General features: G+C 43.6%; 1 long non-coding RNA gene across 5 annotated transcripts in view; it reads left to right on the forward strand.

Moving 5' to 3' along the window:
* LOC118176796 overlaps window positions 1–19,862 on the forward strand; it is a 208,823-nt gene that overhangs the window by 88,533 nt on the left and 100,428 nt on the right. The window contains exon 4 of one of the 5 annotated variants that reach the window (XR_004755523.1): window positions 195–1,289. The exons of the other annotated variants lie outside the window; for them this stretch is intronic. This is a non-coding gene — a long non-coding RNA (uncharacterized LOC118176796). Of the gene's footprint in view, window positions 1–194; window positions 1,290–19,862 lie in introns of those variants that run through there. 5 annotated transcript variants of the gene reach the window in all.

A 19,862-nucleotide genomic window follows, 5' to 3' on the forward strand; every position in this document is an offset into this window, starting at 1 on the left:
AATTATATAAGAATCGTCTGCCTTTATTGCTTTGGTTAATACTTGAATTTTCTGTTGATTGACATTGCTGAACATACGCAGAGATTTCCAAGTGCCGGATGTTTGTTACATAAGCACAAGTATTAAAATAGTATTGCTATAGGTAAAAATGCAATAATCTGAAGTTTCTTGCACTGAAGTGACATTTCTTTGAGGGTAAGTGGCTTTCCTGAGGTAGCCTTTCTGCCCTGTACCTGCTCTTGTAAGTCCACCCACCCTCTTGGACCAGGTGAAGGGGGCCCCCTGCGAACCATTTGTGTCTCCCAGGGCAGCTCTGCAGCAAAGAGGCAGCACACACAGCACAAGCTTCTACTGCAGTGACAATGGGGGAAAAATAACGCCGCATGCTCCAACCCTCAACAACAGCTCATTCTATGAACTGAAACGGAAATAAGGGTGAAGCTACCGGGTGCTGTCACAATACCAGCAGTGCGTATGCTGAAGACTGACTTTTATTTTCTTATAGCAATAACTGTGTGCATCAGCACTGAATTCTACTTGAAAAGTGAGATTCATTCATGTCTGACCTTGGATTGAGTTTTACCCACTGTCCTCATTAGGAAAATGAAGCCTAGCACCTTTCACCCATCTGTCATCCCCAGAGCATAAGCATTTTGAATCTCCATCAAGGCCTGGACTTTCTGTCCTGATTTCATGCTCTGCATGTGCGTACTGTGTGTGAGAGAGCAGAGAACATTTGAGATAAACTACATTAGCTCTTGAGGAGAGATTGTAAAGTTTTAATATTATGGTTGTCTAGTTTGATCTAGCATCTGGTCATTGAATTGTATCATTGCAAGAAACATGAGAACAGCAGCATGACCATGAGGTATATTGTGTTACAGAATGAGGTTACACAGCACCAAAGCACCACCATATTTCAGTAACAAATGCAGCTTCTGGGGAGTTTTGTTATCATTGCATAAGCTTCACTGCTCCCTGGAAGATGACACTGATTCAGACAGAAAACACTAATTCAGTTCTTGCCAGCAGAGCCAATTGTCTCTTTGATTACATTAGACTGACAACTGGTTTTCAATGTCATTGTCAGCCGCAGCTTCTCATACATATGGGGCACTGGAGCATGAACGGGGCTCCCTTTATTTAATTATTTCTGCCTATTTCTGTATTTGTGAAGAAGGCAAATGTGAGGCCCCCATCCGGCATATCAGCAAGCGTCAGGTGTTTAGATTACAAAACTTCAGCAGTGGCACCTGGCCTCCCTTTTAAAGGCAGGTCCTGACTGTGTGTGTCACCCCAGAGAATGAGCTTGAAACTTTGGTTTTGTCGGTTACTGCTTATTGCATTAAATTATTTGCTGAATGGCTGTATTTATTTGGTAAATGAGATGTAACTGGAACACTGGATACGAGCTGCCCACTGCAGGCACTTGCTGTATAAAATTTCCCTGGCTTTGGTGGATGGTGTTTGGGCACGCCAGCCTTGTGGTCCACTCATTCCCGGGTCTGGATGAGCACGAAGCTCAGGGAATGTCTGATCGTGCTGGCACATGGCGCGGATCCAGCCATGGTGGTGCTGAGGGGATGATGCAGGCTGCGAGGTGCCTCGGTAGGCTTTGGGATGTGCTTGTTTCAACCACCACGTGCAGCCACCAGGGATCTCTCGGAACCAACCCCACTTGGATGGTGCTGGGCTGTCTCCACCTTCCCCCCTTGTCTGTAGACCACAGGCAGTCAGTGTGCAGCCTGGCCATGAGCTGTCCGCCGCGCTCTGTGCTTAGGCCATGGTTTGGAGCATTTTATGGAGCCCAGGACTCCCGACGGCGCTCCAGTGCTGTGCTAGTGTACAAGCTACAGCAGGTAGCTCTAAAGCTACAGCAGGTGTCCGGCCCCTCTGCGCCCTGCACACACCAGCCCCTGCAAGTGGGCTGTGGGGACCGGGGGGCTGCTGGAGGCTCAGGAGCGGGCTGCAGGGCTCTGACTCTTCGTGCAAGTTTTCCTGTTCCCTCTCAGCAGAGAAGGGATTAAAGGAGCTGTGGGGCAGGGGCATTTTTTTTGTTTGTTTCAAATCTTTTCATTCTCATTCTCTTGAATGGAGTATGGGTGGGTTTGGTTTTTGTTTTGTTTTAATGTTTTCTTCCCTGTGAGGGTTATAAATGTATTCAAAAAAAATACAGCTGATTTTTTTCACTTAATATAGTTTCTTGAAGACCTGTGGGCTTAAGCAAAACAAGAGGTTGACAATAAAATGAAGAGAAGTGTCAGCAATGAAGGTTGCTCTGCCAAATAATATGCCATTAAAATAGTATTTCTGAATGAGTTTTATATACTAATCCTGGTGTATTAGAAATACCCCAGGAGGTCTTAGAAACGAGGTGGTGATCAAAGAGGGAGCTCCACGAGCTCACAGTAGCTCTGTGAAATGTAGCCCCATTAAACGGCTGCTGCCAGCTCTGCGTGATTCTTCCATGCCTGCAGAACAGGAGATTTATGTTCTTCATAAACGTGTATCCTTCTATTTCTGAATCCTCCTCTACTGCTCCCATTGCCCAAAAGCCAAACAAAGCTAACCTCCTCCAGGTCCCAGAGTGAAAAAATGCAAACACACTGCATTTAAAAGTAGATTTAGCAACTCCAAAGTGGGCGATTTGGTTCCACCCATCAAACCTGAGTTCTCTGATCTAAAGTCAGATGGGTGCTACTCCTAGCGAGATGTGTGCCAAATCTAATTAAGCTTTGCATAATGTGCATCTTGGGTGATTTGATTTATTAGCTTTGTTTGAAGAAAGTAATAATAAAAAAAGAAAATGGCTTTGGTAATAAGCCGTTTGAATTCCCTGTGCAAGTAGGCACAGTCCCTCCTGGATCTCGCTGCAATGCTCATGGGGTGCGCGGCTTCCCTCTCGGCAGCCTGGTGCAGTGCTGGGGCCGGGGTCCCGCTCCTTTGCTCTCCTGGCTTTTGCCTTGGTGTAGGTTTGCAGGTAGTCCCCCGTGTCTAATATTTTCCTTTCTCACAGCCACAGAACCCAACAGGAATTCTCACGTTTCTCCGTTGGTCCCAGTGGAACTTAGGCAGAGAAGGGTTGGAGATGGCTGTGGTGTGCAGCACAGATGCCCACATTAGCACTAAATGCTGGGATTTGCAACTGGAAAAGTAGTTCCAGGCCCCGTGCTAGCTCAGCAAGGTTGCTTTTGATATCGAAGGTAGCTCTTAGCTACATCGTTATTAATTTGAGGTGTGCGGTGCAGGCACGTCCTGTGGCTTAGATCCTCAACACCCCCAGTGCTATTGATTCTGGTGGGCCAAGTTACGGCGGTTGGCCATGGTGCTGTCTCATATCCTGTAGTGTTCCTGAAGCTGGGTTTTCACTTGCCATCCTAATGCTGGCCTGTCTTTCTTGTCTTTGATGTCTTGTGCTCTGTGGGTTATGGAGGAGCGTTTCCTGCAGGGCTCCTGATAAGGCTACCTCTAATTCCAGCAAGGAGAGGCTCAAGGAGACCTTCTGGTCCCTTTGCTTCCGTCATCCCCTAAAGCATCATCTTGTGGGTCTATTGCAGCATGACCCAACACGAATCTGCATTTGTAAACATCAACATTGCAGTGCTGGTGTTCATTGCACAGCATGGGAAGATTTACTGGAAAGTGGCACGCACTGAAAATTCATACATACTACTTGAGTGGCTGCAATAGCTTTGCCCTGGGATCAGATGGAAAAACAATTGCCTTGGGGTCAGATCAGCAGAGATATTTCAGCATATAACTTCCAGTAATTTGAATGTGAATAAGGGGCTAATAGGCCTGGGTTTCTGGAAATTAGAACCTCTCTTCCCCATCGTACTCTTTAACTGCAGTAGGCACAAAACCATGACCAAGTGCTGAGCATCTGCAGTTCCAGTTCAGTGGCTATGAATTACTTCCAGGGAAAAGGTCTGAAAGTTTTATTTGGCATTGACAGTGGGGACAAGAGCTTTGAGGACTATCGGTTCACAGGGCTGTTGTGTTATCCTAGGGTACAATAATGAACTGAAGAATAATGGATTCTAGGAACGTTCCTATTACCCCACAAAGGGAAGCAATGTCTGGTTGTCCTCACTAGTCCCAGGGTGATCTCTTCTAAAACCTTTCAGGTTATTGCAGTTTACAACCTAGAAACTGGGAATTAGATGTAGAGCCTGATTTGGTTTTAGCTGGTCCCAGGATGTCTTGGTATTTCATATAGAAATCAGAGATATGAGGATATACAACCCATGTGTAAGTGCCAATGTGTCTCTGCAGCACTATTTCAGGCTACTGTGGAACAAGGCATGCGATAGGAACATGCCTGCATGATTTGATGAAATATTACTCTTTTTCATTTGTTAAACAAGTGGCATATCACTTATTTATGAGTAGAAATGATTAAAGGCAAGTTGTTTTTTTGCCATGTAGTTCTTTCTGTTAGAAAAATCAGATGTGAATATTCTAAAAATATATATATAAAATTGAGCTCTGAAATGCTTTACTAGCTCTAATGAGAGTAATTCCTTTTCTTCTTGCTAAAAAAAAAAAAAAAAAAAAAATTTCTTTCCACTGAAATGAGTGAAGAAAAGCACATGGATTAACAGCATTTTTTGGACACACCTTGAGTGTTTTGGGTTTTTATGGTTTGGGTTAAACATACGGCTGAACCTTGCAGCAGAAACCTTCACCTAACACACTGCTATTAAGCAAATATCAGTAAATGTTGTGAAAAACATTGAATGCGTAGCCATTCTCACCAGAATAGTATTCCACTACAGCCAGGCACCAGAAACAATCTATGCAGTTTCATATGTGTACTGGTACGACTTGGATGTTAAATATGAATATATCCAAAATTTACTTACAGACCATTAATGCCACCCAGAGCTTACCTGACTATGAATTTTTGAATAACACATCTGCTGGAGGGGCAGGGAGGAACTGGGAAGGGGTTATGAAAATGTTTTGCCAGTAGTTTTTTGACAGAGATGCAAAATGGGTCCAAGCAGTGGTTCGTTATGAAAAATTCCCCTTTTGGTGCAGCTAGCCCCTGAATGAAAGTTTGGCACAGAAATGCGAAAGGCACTTTTGCTTTCCAGAGGGTCACTGCTTTGTGACAGTGACCAGTTACCTGCTCCAGCTGCACCGTGCTGCTGGCATACAGGGGAAAGTCAGAGAAGGAGCTTGGGGAGAGTGAGAAAGGTTTCTGTAGCTGTGGTAATGAGCAGAAGGGTCTCGGGTACGTGTCTTTGCAGATATGGGTTCTCCTTTGTCCTTAGCAAACACAGCGATGAGGTGAAAGCTCCTGTCCTCATCTCCTTGATTTAACCCCAAGACAGAAGCTGGGATTTTCAAAGGCTCCTGAGAGCGAGTGTTCTGCTCCCATTGAATTTTAATGGGTTTTGAATGCTCGACTCCTCCTGCAAACCTCAGCTTTGGTTCATCTGCCTGCTCAGGGGCTTGACTAACAAGGTTTTAACCCAAGGGGCAAAACCTCTTTCATGCAAGTCAGGTGCTCTCTTCCAAAAAGCTGTGTGTATGTGGGGAATCTGCGCCCTTCATGTGTGTGGAGAGGGGCCTACGGAGGGGCCAAGGGAAGAGGAGTTTATTTTTAAACTGGTTTTACTGAGTTACGGACAGCGCTGCGCACCGCCTCTGCTGACTCTGCAGGCTTCTCTGCTGGGCTCCGTCTGACAGTGACTCAGAGGCAGCAGGAGAGCGATTACTGCTCCTGGCTCTAACATTGAGTCTGTTGGGAGGAGGAGGATAATTCATTAATTTATTTGGGACACTGGATGGTTTCCTCGCTGTCTGCAACAATGGGGTGTGAGCAACCCCAGCTCCAGCTGCTGGCGGACGGGTTTTGCAGAGGCCGTGTTCCCTCCCCAGCAGCGCGGCAGCCGAGGCGCCCTGGCCACGGGCAGGGGGCTCAGGGAGCTCAGCATCCAGTCCTCACAATGCTCGTGTTTGGTAGCTAGAAATTGCTTTCCAAGCCTGCTAGGGGAGTTTGCCATAGCACAAAGTCTTCTCCTTTCTCCTGGAAGTGGTAGCATCTCCGTGGCAGTGCCGTTTGGCTGGGCAGGGATTTGTTTGGGAGCACAAAGGGAAAGCGGCTCCCATGGGCTCAGGGGCTTTGCCAGCCTTGTGCTGAGCTGGTGCCAGCTGGTTCCACTGAAGCCAACGGACATGTCCCTGAGACTACATGTCAACTGGTGAGTCAAAGACTTTCAGAAAACCATAGGCAAGCATTTCTTCTGTTGGCGTGAATCAGGAGCAGCTCCATTACAGAACATGCCGTGGGAGTACCCCCGTGGTGCTGGAGACAACAGGGAAGCTCACTAGTGTTTCTACAAAGAGACAGATTTCCCCAAGTGCCAAGAGTAATCAATTATTTAAAAATATGTATTTTTTAAAAATCCATTTCTCACAAAGGTGATCCTCCATCCTGACCACAGTTTAATCTTTGCACCTCAGCTCCCTCTGAAGGAGCCGTAGAGCTGTGAATGCAATGCCACTGGAGGAAGGGCTGGGCTGGGCTACCTTACCCTACCCTACCCTACCCTACCCTACCTTACCCTGCCCTGCCCTGCCCTGCCATCATATCTGCAGCTGCAGAAACAGCATTTCCTTTCCTACTCCCTGAGCTGCAATTACCATAAATTGCAATCTCCCTACATATGCATTGTTTAAAGGTGAACGTCACAGGGTCAATATCCTGACTGGGAATTTTGCATGCTGCCATAAAATAAATATTTAGTAGTAAGGACAGTAATAATAAGATAATCTTCTGTTCAGTTTCTAAATGTTTGCTCTAATAAAATAATAATAAAGTAAAAGCTCCATTCCTCTATGGTGCAAGGACAAAATACGAAATACGCGTTCCAAGCACTGTGTTTAAGTTAACAAATGATGTTTTGCTAGAGAATTAGGAGACGTGATTTTCAAAGACTTCTCTGGAGTTTGTTTTGCCATTAGTCTTAATCTCTGCAGGATGTGGTAAAGAAGATTAGTTTTGGCAGTTTAATACTTCCAAAGAAAAATATTTTGCAAAATCTATCACAACTAGACAATACTTAAAGCGTTTTATTTACCAAAGGCCATATTTCCAAACGTGGTCAGTGTCCATTACAACACACTCGTCCCAGAGCTCTCTGTAGCTGAGGTTAGCTGTGTGGGTCGCGTGTTAATGTTTTGGATGTGATGGTGAATGTAGCATTGCAGCCCTGTGTTGCAGCAGGAAAACCAGCCCCCAGAAACTGCAGATACAGAGATATGTATTGGCTCCAAAGCCCATTTTTAAATCTTGATTTCAAGAAGTACTGGATGGAAAATTACTTCAGGGCTATGCGTTTTAAATGCTTGGCTACCAAGCAGGAAATTTTAAAAGCATCTGAGTAATTTCTGAACATAATCCCACTCACTTTTACATGAGACTGGTCAGGAGAATTTTTGGGAGACTCTCTTCAAATCCACTTTAGGTGGTTAAAATAACTTGTTTCTGTCTTGAGGAGCAAGATGTGAGATGTTAAGAAGCTAGCATGATGGATCTGATGGTAATTGCTTCCATCAAGTAGATGATTTTTAGCATCCCGTCAGCCCATCATTTGGTAGACCTCCTTGTGGAACAAGCCCTTCGTAAATGTGGGTTGAAAACCTGGTTTTAATTTGTGAGTCACCTTGAATGGAGCTCAGGAGAGGCATTTTGACTACTGCAGGTGGCTGAAGCCCCGAGTCTGTCTCTCATCTGCAATTATATTCTTGAAGTTTCACCAGCTTATTCCACAGCTGATTTTTTGGGTTTGAAACACGGTGAAAACATAAACACAACCTAGCGTCTCATCACGGCTTGGCTAGGACAGAAATTACGTAATTGCACTTTTTGCTAGGAGGAACTATTTTGAAGTGATAATGGTTTTCTTAAAGAGACGCTGTGAAGATATGCATCAAATATTTATTTCCATAAAAAAATCCATCCTCAGCCATGAGATGAGCACCACCTTGGTTTATTAAAACTGAAAATGTCTTAATAATATGATTGACTAATGAGTTGTGTGACCCTGCAAAGGGAAGATGGCAGCTATTCCCCAACTGCTCTGTAATTACAATCTGGGGTGAGGGATTTGATCTTGCAGTCATGCAAAGGGAATTTTTGGAATGTAATGAAGGTGGAGCCAAAGCTAGAATGATTTCAGTTAGTTGTAGGATGGTGTTTTGTCTTTTTTTTTAAGCTGTAAACCAGAATTTTATGCATCTAACCATAGACACCAAACTTGTAAATGGATTTAGACTGGTGCATGACTGTGGGTTTCCAACAACGTTCCAGGGATTTTTGATTAATTTACACCATTCACACATTAATCGTGGCACTTGTTCATATCTCAGAAAAGCAGCATATTTCACAGGTGAGACACACCAGTGAGTCCCTCCACCCTCCGTTGCCAGTGCTCATGCCTGCTCTGTCCTTACAAAGCTGGGTACTCTAGAGTGCGTTAGCTATTCCCTGAAGTCTGACCACTATCCTAAAAGGTGACAGCCTTACAAGTGAGATACCCACGTGTCTGACAATTAATCACAAGTCCCACTTCCTAAAGTGAAGTTCTGAGTATGAGCATATTGAAATACTTTGTGAATTACTGCCTTCAGATAGATATGCCCTACTGTTCATCGGTAAGCAGAAGTTCAAAACCCCACTCAAAAAAAACAAAAAACCCACAGATGGAATGAGTTTTCCTCTGGATTGGTACTTTTCAGCCTCTTCTAGCGGGCTGGGTGCACTTCATTGTAAAACATCTAAGCCTTCTCATTATAGGTTTGCTTTTTAAAAATTATCTAAGTCCCCACAGTCCTTCAAGTCTGTAGAGCACAAGCTGAAAGCCAGTGGTGTGGACACCTTATCTGCAGGGCTGTCTAGTCGAGCACGCTGTATGTGTCTGTCCTCTCACCACCCACCCGTTCATGGATATGAGGGGTCTGAAAACCTGGTGAACTTCAGCGGCTTTGGGATCCAAGCAAGCTCACGGGACCTTGGCACTAGAGTTAGGAGGAAGCACCGTATTTCACTTTTCTGTTTCATAGCGAGAGAACTGCTCTTGTTTCCAAAGATCTGTATCGGGGAACTTGTCTTCCAAAGAGCGGTGCTCGTTACTGCAGCCACCTTTATTTAAGGTAAAGCCATAGCTCAGCAAAAGCTAAAGAAATTGTTATTTTCTAAATTAGATTTTAAACGATGTTAAAATGTCAAATTTTAAATTTGTTGCAGGATCTGGGACCATAAGTTGGCTTGCATTAATTGCTGGTTTTATTATTCCTAGACAATTTTAAATTTAGGAAAAGAATTAAGCCTGGCAAATTCAAAACTTTTTATTATTATTATTATTTTTAAGATTTTTATGAAACTGAAAAGCTATGAAAAAGTTGAAAGAAATGTTTGGTTTGAAACAAAGTAAAGCAGTTTGTTTATTTTTGGACACTTCACGTGTAAATATATGCGATTGCAGGATGTATGTGAATGACCAACTGCTTAGAAAAGAAATCAATTATTTCAGCAAAAGCTGAAAGGAGAAGTTGGAGTTTTCAGGGAAGTATTTCTGTTTGTTTTGGTCTCTGAAGGGAACGCTTGGCTGAAACTGGCACAGAGGCACTGCTTCAGGTTTGCTGAGCGTGCAGCTTTAGCCTGAGTGCTGTGGAGGATTCTTCTGGCTGTTGGAGAGCCATGGAAAGCTCAGGAGAATTTTCATGTATGTTCATGCAAACGCTTTATCACTTTATTTTTGCTTGTCCCCTCGATAGAATACTTTCACTACCTTACCAAACCAACATCATTTACACATCAAAACAATAATTCATTTTCAGCTTCAGCCCTTCATTAAAAAGATAAGTAGGGCTTAATTGGTATCTAGTGCCTGCGTAGCTATTCTCTTCTAGAGAGGAGTTAAGTGGGGTTTCTCAGACAAGGGCCTTGGGCAAGCCCTCTGTCTGGGATGAATTTCTCCCCAATTAAACTCATTTGTTTTCACATTCATATAATGGCACCTGAGATATGGAATGTCTCAACCACTTCCTTCAGCTTTTTTCTGAGGGTGGGGAATTGTTTAAATCTGAGCTGCAAACTCATTACTGCTGAATATACCGTGCAAATAAATGTCCAATGTGCTGGAGGATTATCTGATTAAAGAGGTTAAATTATCCTCTTATTACTTTAATAGTTTATCTTTTCTGAGGTTCAGGTAGAATGATGTTTTATTGAAGATATGCCAAGAGGTGGAGTTCTGCCCTGGATTATGTTTAGGATAGAAGCTGAGTTGGAAGCTGAATCAGAGGTGCCAAATCTTATGACCTGTTCATGCCAGAGTAGGATTTAGGGTGGTGGGAATTGTGAAAGATTTGCCATCTCAAACGATTGTGAGAAATGTTCCCTCCACAAAGAGCTCTGCTGCATCTGAGCTGGGACCGGTCTGACTCAGACAAAGAAGCCCGGATGGTTCAGATCAAAATTCCGAGGGATTTTGCTGAGGTGTTATAACAAACCCTGCCTACTAGGCTAGCTCTCTGCATTGCCTAGAACCAGGCAAAAACCAGAGCGCTGTCATCTTATCTGAATTCTTTTTTTTTAACCTTTATCTTTTCCATATTTTGGATTCCTGTAATTAAAACTGAGGAGAGGAGAAACTGGGCTGATCTACACTCTGATCAGTGGGCGCTCAGGGCCAAGCTTTTACAGGCACTTGGATGTCTCAGTGGTGCTGCAGACAGATGCCCACAGGTGGTGTCATCCCATTGGAAGCATGGTATTGAGTTATTGTTTGGAAATCAAATATCTTTGAGATCTTTATTCAGCTTTTACTTCTGAGCCAGCTGCCTCGTTGCAGAGCTGAGAAAGGCAGCATCCTCTGCTGGAAGTCAAGGCTGACAGCTCCTGGCCTCGCCTCTGTTATCGGCTCTCTGGGGAGGTCTGTGCGAGGTCAGGTGTGAAGCCCAGCTTTGGTGGTCATCTGCTCCAGGGGAACGCAGACCAGGCTGGGCACAGGGTAGAGCAAGTCTGGAGCCTGCCTAGGGGATGAGAGGAACCTTCAGCCTGCTGAGCCCTTCACGCAGCTCCAAAAATGCAGCTCTGTGTGCATGGGGGATGGCGGCTCCCGGTGCTGCGCTGGGGCCACGGGGCTGCGTAGGAATCGGGGGGCTGGGAACATCACCCAAGACCCTCTCGTGCCCTTTCACAGCCAAAACAAACAAACAGAAAAGGATCATTCTGAGTCATGTTTGTATTGTGCTTTGAGACTTCTGGCTGGAAAAAAATGTTAGAAGGATTTATATTATTACTCATAAATAAATACGCTGGTGGGACTCGGGGTCCTCTTGCCCTCTTCTGCTGAAATCCTGCACATCAGGAAGCTCGATACAAAGCCTCTGTTCCACCAGGCCACAGATGTGCAGATGGAACAAGAGAAATAGCTCGATATATTTAAATACTGTCAAGAAGTTCATCTTTCTTCCAGTTTGGCATTCCTTGGCGTGTTAATAACCACAAGAATTAGAGATGGAAAGATGTAATGTTGCAAGAACAGCAACATGGGTAGCTACGGAAAATTATCTCTGTCTCCGTCTGGCATCAGGAACGAGCAAAGAGGACACAACAAAGCAGAAACTGAGCCTGCAGCTTCTGCCATCAGAGCCAATAACAGTAGCGTTTTCTGTATACCTCTGAAACGCTCTGGTTGCACGGAGAGCAGCGCGTGCTTCAAACCACGGTGCCAGATTTGTGAGGTCTAAATCTGTGCCCCAGCAAGACGAATCAGGCAGGGTGTCTTTTCTGTAGTGTTGCATCTGTAGTGGCTGCAACTTAATGTCTTGTAGCAAACTGCACCTTAAAAAATATTAAAAAGAGCAACCATGCAGGCAAGAAGAAGCATCTGCATTTGCTAAACTGGATCTTTTTGTCAGGCATTGTGATCAGGCTGACAGTTAGCCCTGAGGAAAGTTATAAATTCTGCGCTGAATTGCGGTACAATCTTTCACCATGGCATTTCTGCCCTCTGGCCACGCTCTGGTTATCCATAATTGTGGCAGATAATGGTTTTTTATGGCTGGAAACATTCTTTGCAGGCACAGGGACAATAACCAGGGCTGAAAATGTAATTAAAGTGAATGGATGAACTTTCTTAAAGAAACAGTGTAGGTTATTACTGGAGCTTAACACCCAAAAAGCCTGGGGCAAAATGGCAGCATCTGAAAAAACTTGTATAAATTTTAAATGTAGGCCAAGCTTGAAGGTGGATATTAGATTACAGAAGGAAAACTGAGACATTTGATGTAGCAGATAACTAAAGGCTTAGATCATCTCCAGAAATATAAACTAATGTAACACATCTTTCTCTGTCAGTTGGAATATGTTGGTAGTGTTCAGTGGCACTTTGTTTTCCCAGACCTATGGAGGTTTGTTGCAGATTTTCTCCACGTTTGCAGCTGCAGAAGAATCTTCCCTAAAGAAAAAAGAGTAGAAAAGAGCTTTGGTATCTCTTCTGTTTGTAATACCTATTTCATATCATAGAGTGCCCCAGATTTATTTTGCATAGCACTGTTAAGGGTCTGGCAATCTGTTGTGTTTGTTTATTTATTTAGTTTGTTTGTTTTAATTGAACAGTTCCAAAAAGGCACAGATGAATAGGTAATGGCACAACTCTATTTATTACAACACTCTGCAGCTCTTAACAGCCAAATAAATCATAGCGCAACACTTATCCGTTCCTGTTTGTCTCCTCTCGGGGCCACATGAGTTACCTACAGGTAATTCCTTTTCCCAGATGGAGACATTTTCTCATGAGGCTGAAAGCTTCCCAGCTCCTTCCAAACATCATTGTTCTACACCTGCTGATGAGCAACATGAGATAATGCGTTAATTATTATTAACAAGGAGCTAATATTTCTGGGAGTGTTAATTTCACCACTCATAGCGCGATCCAGATATGGCCAGCTGAGCCTTGGCTCCCGTATTTCCCGTGCCCCGCACGCGGAGGTAACGCTGGGCTGGCACCGCGAGGCCCTGCGGTGTGCTGGCTCTGCTCGCAGCAGGGACTCGCTGCGGGGCCTTTTCGCATTACCTTCGCGGGCTGCTCTCGGTTTGCATGCATGAAAACTAGCTGCAAAACTTAGGAGCGATCTGATTTTTTATCGCCTTCTATTTTTAGTACCCGACTGTGTTCCCACAGCAGCGTTCCCGCAGACGCACCGCGGCAGCAGAAGCAGAAGCACTGCGCAGCCGCTCGTGGCACAGGTGTAGCAGCTGACTGCCCCGCCGACTGCAAATGAGGCCAGCTTTCCGTGTGGGATAAAATGAGAACTGGCAAAGCTGCTTTGCGTGTTTTAAATAAGCTTCACAGTTAAGGATATATTATGTTAATCTAGAACCACAAACAATAGAGGCATCTGGTTTTCTGCACACTTTATATCTGGTAAGTGAGCTTCATCCTTGAGGTATGGGCTCATAAGACGTAGCTGAATTTTGAAGCCATGTGCTTCTGCTTTTCTCAGCAACTCATTTTCTCTTTGTCTGAGTTCATTGTGTAAAGGTGGGTCTTGTAGAAAGCATCATGGACCAAAGGGCTAGCTGGGGATGGTCTCATCAGAGCAATTAAAAACTGTAGGGTGGTGGAAGGGGCATAGGAAAGAGACTTTAAAAGGATTATTTGAAGCTCTGCCAGAACATGTTCTTGGCAGAAAGCTCTGCCCGGTTGCGTTTCCTGGTTGCCCGCACCAGAGACCTGCATCAAGAGAGAAATTTTCTTTTCTGAAGAACAAGAAGTATCATCTGCACAAGCAAGGAATTAACGTTCTGTAGCACATTCAGCCCTCAGCGGACCTTTTCCCTCCTACAGTGCTGCCCCTCTTAGCAAATAGCACCAAGTGCCGCATGGCGTTACGGTTTTGGGGTGTCGCCAGTGCCATATCTTGTATCTCTGAGTCAACGGCAACAGCCTGGGGATAGAATTGGCTGCATGTGGCCAAAATTTGTCTCTGAGCCATTTAGCAGGGTGAGAGGGGTGTAAGTGGAAGCAGAATCTGGCCCCGTGCCTTCCCTTGAGCACAGCAGCCGTTCTTGCTGCCCAGGCAGCTTTCCTCTGCCACCATTCATGGTGGTTCGGGCTGCTGGGAGGCTGTCACACGTCTGGGAGTCCATGACAGATCCCATCTATTTTGGATTTCTTTATTTTTCCTAGTCTCCAAGTGAAAGATGATTTCAGAGATTTTTCCTCTTGCCCCGTTTCAGTGGTACAACAAAGAGGGAACGTTAGCAGAAGGAGATTCCCAGAAACTGAGGTCTGAATTTTGTAGAAGAAAAATGCTATGGCAATAGCTGAGCCCAAAGAAAATGGTAGGAAAGCTCGCTTTCATTTTGACTAATGGCTTTTCTGTTATTGGTACTCTGATCCACCCACACAAAATGGAGGATCAGGACACTGGGCTTGGTTTATTGTTCTCCAGGATTTGGCTACTTCTTGTAGCTCAGAATATCGTTTTTAAAAAGAAGGTAGGAAAAGGGGAAAATGGGCTAAGATACTGCCAAAAAAAATCTATCTCCTTTTTCTGTATGAACTTAGTCAATTTATACATGGCTGACTCACATTATGGCATAACTATCATTGACATGATCCCACCTGACAAGATCATGTGATATGCCATATTAAACTTAAAGAAAAAATCTTTTAAATCAGATGTCCTCCATCAATTTCAATTTCAGAGTAAGGTAACTTAAAGGATTTGGCATATGGAAGAAATTCTGGTGTCTGTCTAGAGTAAACGACTCCATGTATTATAGTTGTTTCTCAGGGTATGGATCAGAAAATTCAGTTAAGAAATTTGTCGCTTTTTAGTGGGACGTTTCAAGAAACATGATTTTTTTTTCAGAAAAAAATTCTTCCTAAATGCAAACCAACGCAACAGACACACCAGAACAAGCAAAGCGCTGAGCAGAACATTTCTCTCAATTAACCATGCTGTTTATCTACACGTACAGCATGTTGCTACATGTTTTTGATTAATACAAACGCTCAGCTCTCAGTATGAATTTCGGTGCGTATGAATGTGCAGGATAAATCCTCTTAGCTCATGAGAAAGAAAAAAAAAAGGGCTAATAAACTAAGAAGATAGGAAAATTATATAATACCCATCCAACAATACTGAGTCTAGAGAATATGCGTGTGTCTGCTTTTGTCTTGCAGGGTATGTAGAAAGAGCACAGGAAAGGCCAGCAGTACTTGGTAGCGTTTCAGAAGCAACAGTGCTCCTCCTTGGTCTGTTATCAGGAATGAGAGGGAAAAGCAAAACCAGCCAGGCTTCAGGAGATGGGAAACCTTTGGTTTGGAGGAATGGATTAAGATGGGCAACCCTAATACTTTTTCTGGCTAGGGAGGTTTGATATGTTTTTGTGGGTGCTTGCTGGGTTCTTTTAGTGGCGTTGCGAAGTGGGCATCCTTGATTAGTCTCAGGGTTTTGAATGCGAAGAGCGTGTTCCCATCTGCTGATGAGAGCCAAAGTCTCACAAACATCAACTTGGAGGAAATACATTTTAAAGTATCCTTTAAAATCTCTTCTACGCTAGAGGCAACTTTGCCGTTCACTTAAAAGTTTGTTTTCTTTTTGGCCACTTTTCCAAACGACAGCCTGCCGTTGGCTCCTCTGGCTGGTTGCTCCCTGCCCTGCCGGCACTCGGGCTGGGCTCCTGTCTGGGGCTGTTTCTTTGCCAGGGTGGAACTTTGGACCGAAAAGCTCCATTTCACTGCGAAATTCCCTCTTTTAAAAATGGTGGTTTTCAGTGCTAATGTACTCTTTTCTGCAAAAAGTTCATATTTTAAAGAAAAGTCTTGCTAGTTTTCCTTTAATTCGTGCTCTGATAATTGTCATTTGCAGACAAATGAATTAATTCCCATGCTGCGCACACACTTATTTTTAAAATTACTCAACAAATGGCAACCTGCAAGCTTATCTTTATGAAAGTCTGAGCTCAGATTCATGTGTTCTGTAGCTGTGGTGCTGGGGAACGTTTCCCACTGTGACGGGAATGGCAGCATCTGTCCCAGCGTTACACAAATGCCTAGCAGCTCAAACATCAGGGTGTGAAAAACCCCAGTGCAGCAAGGAAAATACCACACCAGAGCGGTGAAACTACTGAAATGAAGTAGTGCCTGCTGCTATTTTTTGGTCTTTTCCAAATCTGCTCCTCTAACCGGAGACTGCTGGGCAAGGGAAAGCAAGGAGGGATTTTGCTGGGGGAGTGTGGGGCAGCGCAGCGGTCCCGATGAGTGCTGCTGAGGGAATTGTGTGCAGTGTTGTGGAAGGGGGATTTGCCACCTGCGGGCTCACTGCGACTCGGTGCTGTGCAGGGCTGGGGGCACCCTCGCTGCCGAGGCTGCTGCTCTGCCTTTTCAGCCCGAGGAAATGCACTCTGCAGCTGCCAAAATCCAGTGACAGACAAGGGGGGGGAAGGGGATAACAAGGGAGTTAATGGGAGGGGAAAGAATCCCAACAGGTACGACATAGGCACCTCTGAAAACCCAAGTTATCAATGGGTTATGGGCTGCGCTGCTGTGGAGGCAGCGATGCGTGACACCACCGAGATGCTTAAAAAGATACATGATTATGAGCATTGGCATTAACCACAAGCGAAATATAAACCCTTCATTTAGCTCGGGGTAAAGAAAGAAACAAAACTGTTTCTTGATGTCATGTCACAAGAGATCATGTCCAAGTCTGATGTGCTGCAAAAGAAATTTTGCATGTGATAGAGCCCACAGTTCCTCCATGTCCTTCATGCCTTTTAGGCACGGAGAGGGCCAGACAGTTGAATTTAGTGCATTGCCGTGATGATGCTAGACATGTATGGAGGGAGAGAGGGGAAAGTTCTTTTGCTCTGGGCAGCTGGAAAGCAAACTCAACTCTTTTACAGATCGGACTCACGGTTGCTCTGTGGGAGGCAGCTGGATGATTGTTCAGACAAGCATTATTTGTGCAAAAAGCCCAGGAGTTTGGTTCAGAGCTCTTGGCAGACCATGGCAGAGACCACACTTTTCTAAGAAAAGAAAATAGGGTGTTTAGGGGGTTAGAAAATAGAATGCGTATGCCTGCAAATCTGGAGATGAAACAGGACTGGAAGGTGGACTTGCTGCACGCGAGTAACCCTTAGAGTACCCTCTGCCTGTATCTTTTGCACTAGCTGCTGTTAAAACAAGTATTAAGCAAGGTTTTGCTCATTCATGTTCACTCTTTAGATGTACGCTTTGTGGCTCAATTTCCCTTCCTGTGGTTTGAAAGAAAGTAACATCTTACCTGCCTCAGAAAGATGCTGCAAAGCGAACCTTGGGAAATGCAAGGGGGTTGTGCTTTGAGCGTGCTGAGCAAATAACACAACATTTGATACCCATTTTTTTCAACCACATTTCTATCTCCTCTGGCATTTCCTTTTAGAGAGTGAAAGCTCACAGCCAAAAGGGTTAAATGTTGCAGGTAAAGCCTATCTCAGCTTTACATGCCTTAATTTCACTGTTGAAAGTTTCTTTGATCTTTTCTTTCAGTTTAGCATTAGTAGTAGAAACTTGTGCCTAACAACAGTGTTGCAGAACAGCCAAGTCTTTAGGTCATTTGTTCAAAGTGGAAAAGCAATGAGAAAGCGCGTACAAGTAACCCGAATAGGATCCGATCCAAAGCGAGTTGACATGATGGAAAGGTTTCTATTTGTTCACATTGGTTTGGAGTTGGAGAAATATAGATTTTAACAGAATCTTTCCAGACGTGCAGTCTGTGGGTGTTTCAGCTGTAACAAATTATGCCAAATTTGTGGATAAAGTATATTTTATTTCGTACAAAAGATGAGTGAATAATTTTAATAGCAGCAATCATAAATGAATGGTCTTGACAAAAGTTATTTTGAACTCGGCTTATTTCAATCAAGCATCCATTAGAAGAATGTTTGTGTTTATCTTTTCAGCTAGCTCTGTGATCCTTGCAGTAATTTCTGAAATATATATTTAATATTTGTTTCTAATGGCAGTTAATAGTCTGTATTTCATTTGACTTGTTAGATTTGATAGATGAAGAAATGAGTCTAGAAATATTTGCAGTACAGAACCACTTCTTCCTCCTATAAATTCAGAACATTTTCCAAAGAAGAGAAAACCCAGTGCGTGTCAGTGCTTCAGTTCATCATTCTTTTGATTTGTAGATTTTTGGGGAGAGTTTTAAGGCAAGGGAGAGGGAAAAAGAAGTAAAAGGAAGATGTCAGAAACATTCCCAGAAGTTTTGTATATCATTAGAAAAATTAACTGTCGCTCTCCTACATTTGGAGTCAGGCAATCCAGATGCCTACACTCAGCACGAGGAGAGCCGACGTAACAAGCCTGATGCATGCTGACATCCAGCAGATCTCATTCCCTCACTTCCAGAAAATCAAAAGGAAAAAGCTGCAGAAGTCCACAGGGGATTATCACCAGGCATAACGCTTGGAAGAAAGGCAAGAGTTATCCTGTATGGGATACTGTAATTTTGGATGCTTGTCACACTTGTATCTTAGTTAATATAAAATATATATCTATTTGTTTCACCTGTGCACAGGTTTTGTGAGGACTGGGCAGGACAAAAACTGGTGAACTTGAAGATTTCTAAATATATCTGATAGTTTATTCTACTTTCTCTTGTGTAATTTCAACATAGTGTTTTCTGGCTGAGAGGAGCCAGCTCTGTCCAAGGACCTTCTCTAAGCAGCTGTTTCAGGGCTGAAACAGATATGAGGAGAAGAGGACCTTTGACAAGGACTATTCTGCTCTACCCCTGCTGCTTAGGATTAGTCTGAAAGGGTTTACAGTGTGTGGGGATCAGCAAATGATGCTGTCAAGCCACCTTTTGTCACTGTTAGGAAGCCAGTAGAAATACAAATTAAAGTCTTAACTCTACCAGGTTTGAAGGGCCTGTACCTTTTTTCAAATAAGAGTTGAGCAAGGAGAGTCAATCTTTAAAGCAGTCAAGTATTTTCCAGTGCTACATTTATCAAAAAAGTAGGCTGAGCTTTGCTGAGGGAAAAAAAAAAGATGGTGTAAAAAGGTAGAAATAAAATCTTACAGAAGTCACCTTCTTCTTCAAAATAGCATGGGCCAGAAAAGATCATGGAAAAGAGAAATGAATTACATTAAAAAAAAAAAAAAAAAAGGTGGTGGTGTGAACAAACAAAGCAAAACAGGACGTTTGGATGCAGATCAGTTCCCCTGGAGATAGAGCAGTAAATGCTGCAGAATTTAGGAGAATTAAAATAAATGTAAATCTCTGTGTCATCCTTTGGATATTGGACATCCTTTGGCTGTTGGATATTGGGACATATCTTGGAGGTGAGTTAATTCCTGATTTCCTGGTTTGGGTCATCTCACATGTCCCTCTAGGTCCCCTAGTACTAAGCAGAGTTGAAGTTTGGATGCTAGGCTCAGTAGGCTGTTGGATCACTCCTCTGTGGCAATTCCTGGTGGTCTCTGTCTAAGGCAACAATGCATCTGGAACAAAACTTAACCTCCAGTCTGGTGCCTCTTTGTGCTCTGAAGTCCAGTCCGTTAAAAATTAAATTAATATTCTGCTATTGTTTAAATATCAATGCTTCTACTCTATAAAATATACAAACAGCATACATTTAAGCAGAATTCAATAAAGACTGATAATGTAGTAAAATATCTATAACCAAGATAGTAATGACTCCCTTTTATAATTGAATATTGCTCTTGAAGTACTGAAGAAAATCAGCAATGACACAGTCATACTTTACAGAGAGTGTGTGAATTTCAACTGTTGGTCCATGCAAGTTGCATACAATTGTGATTTAACTAATTAGCTGA

This window comes from Oxyura jamaicensis, chromosome 20 (assembly GCF_011077185.1).
Source record: "Oxyura jamaicensis isolate SHBP4307 breed ruddy duck chromosome 20, BPBGC_Ojam_1.0, whole genome shotgun sequence".
Lineage (NCBI taxonomy): Eukaryota > Metazoa > Chordata > Aves > Anseriformes > Anatidae > Oxyura > Oxyura jamaicensis.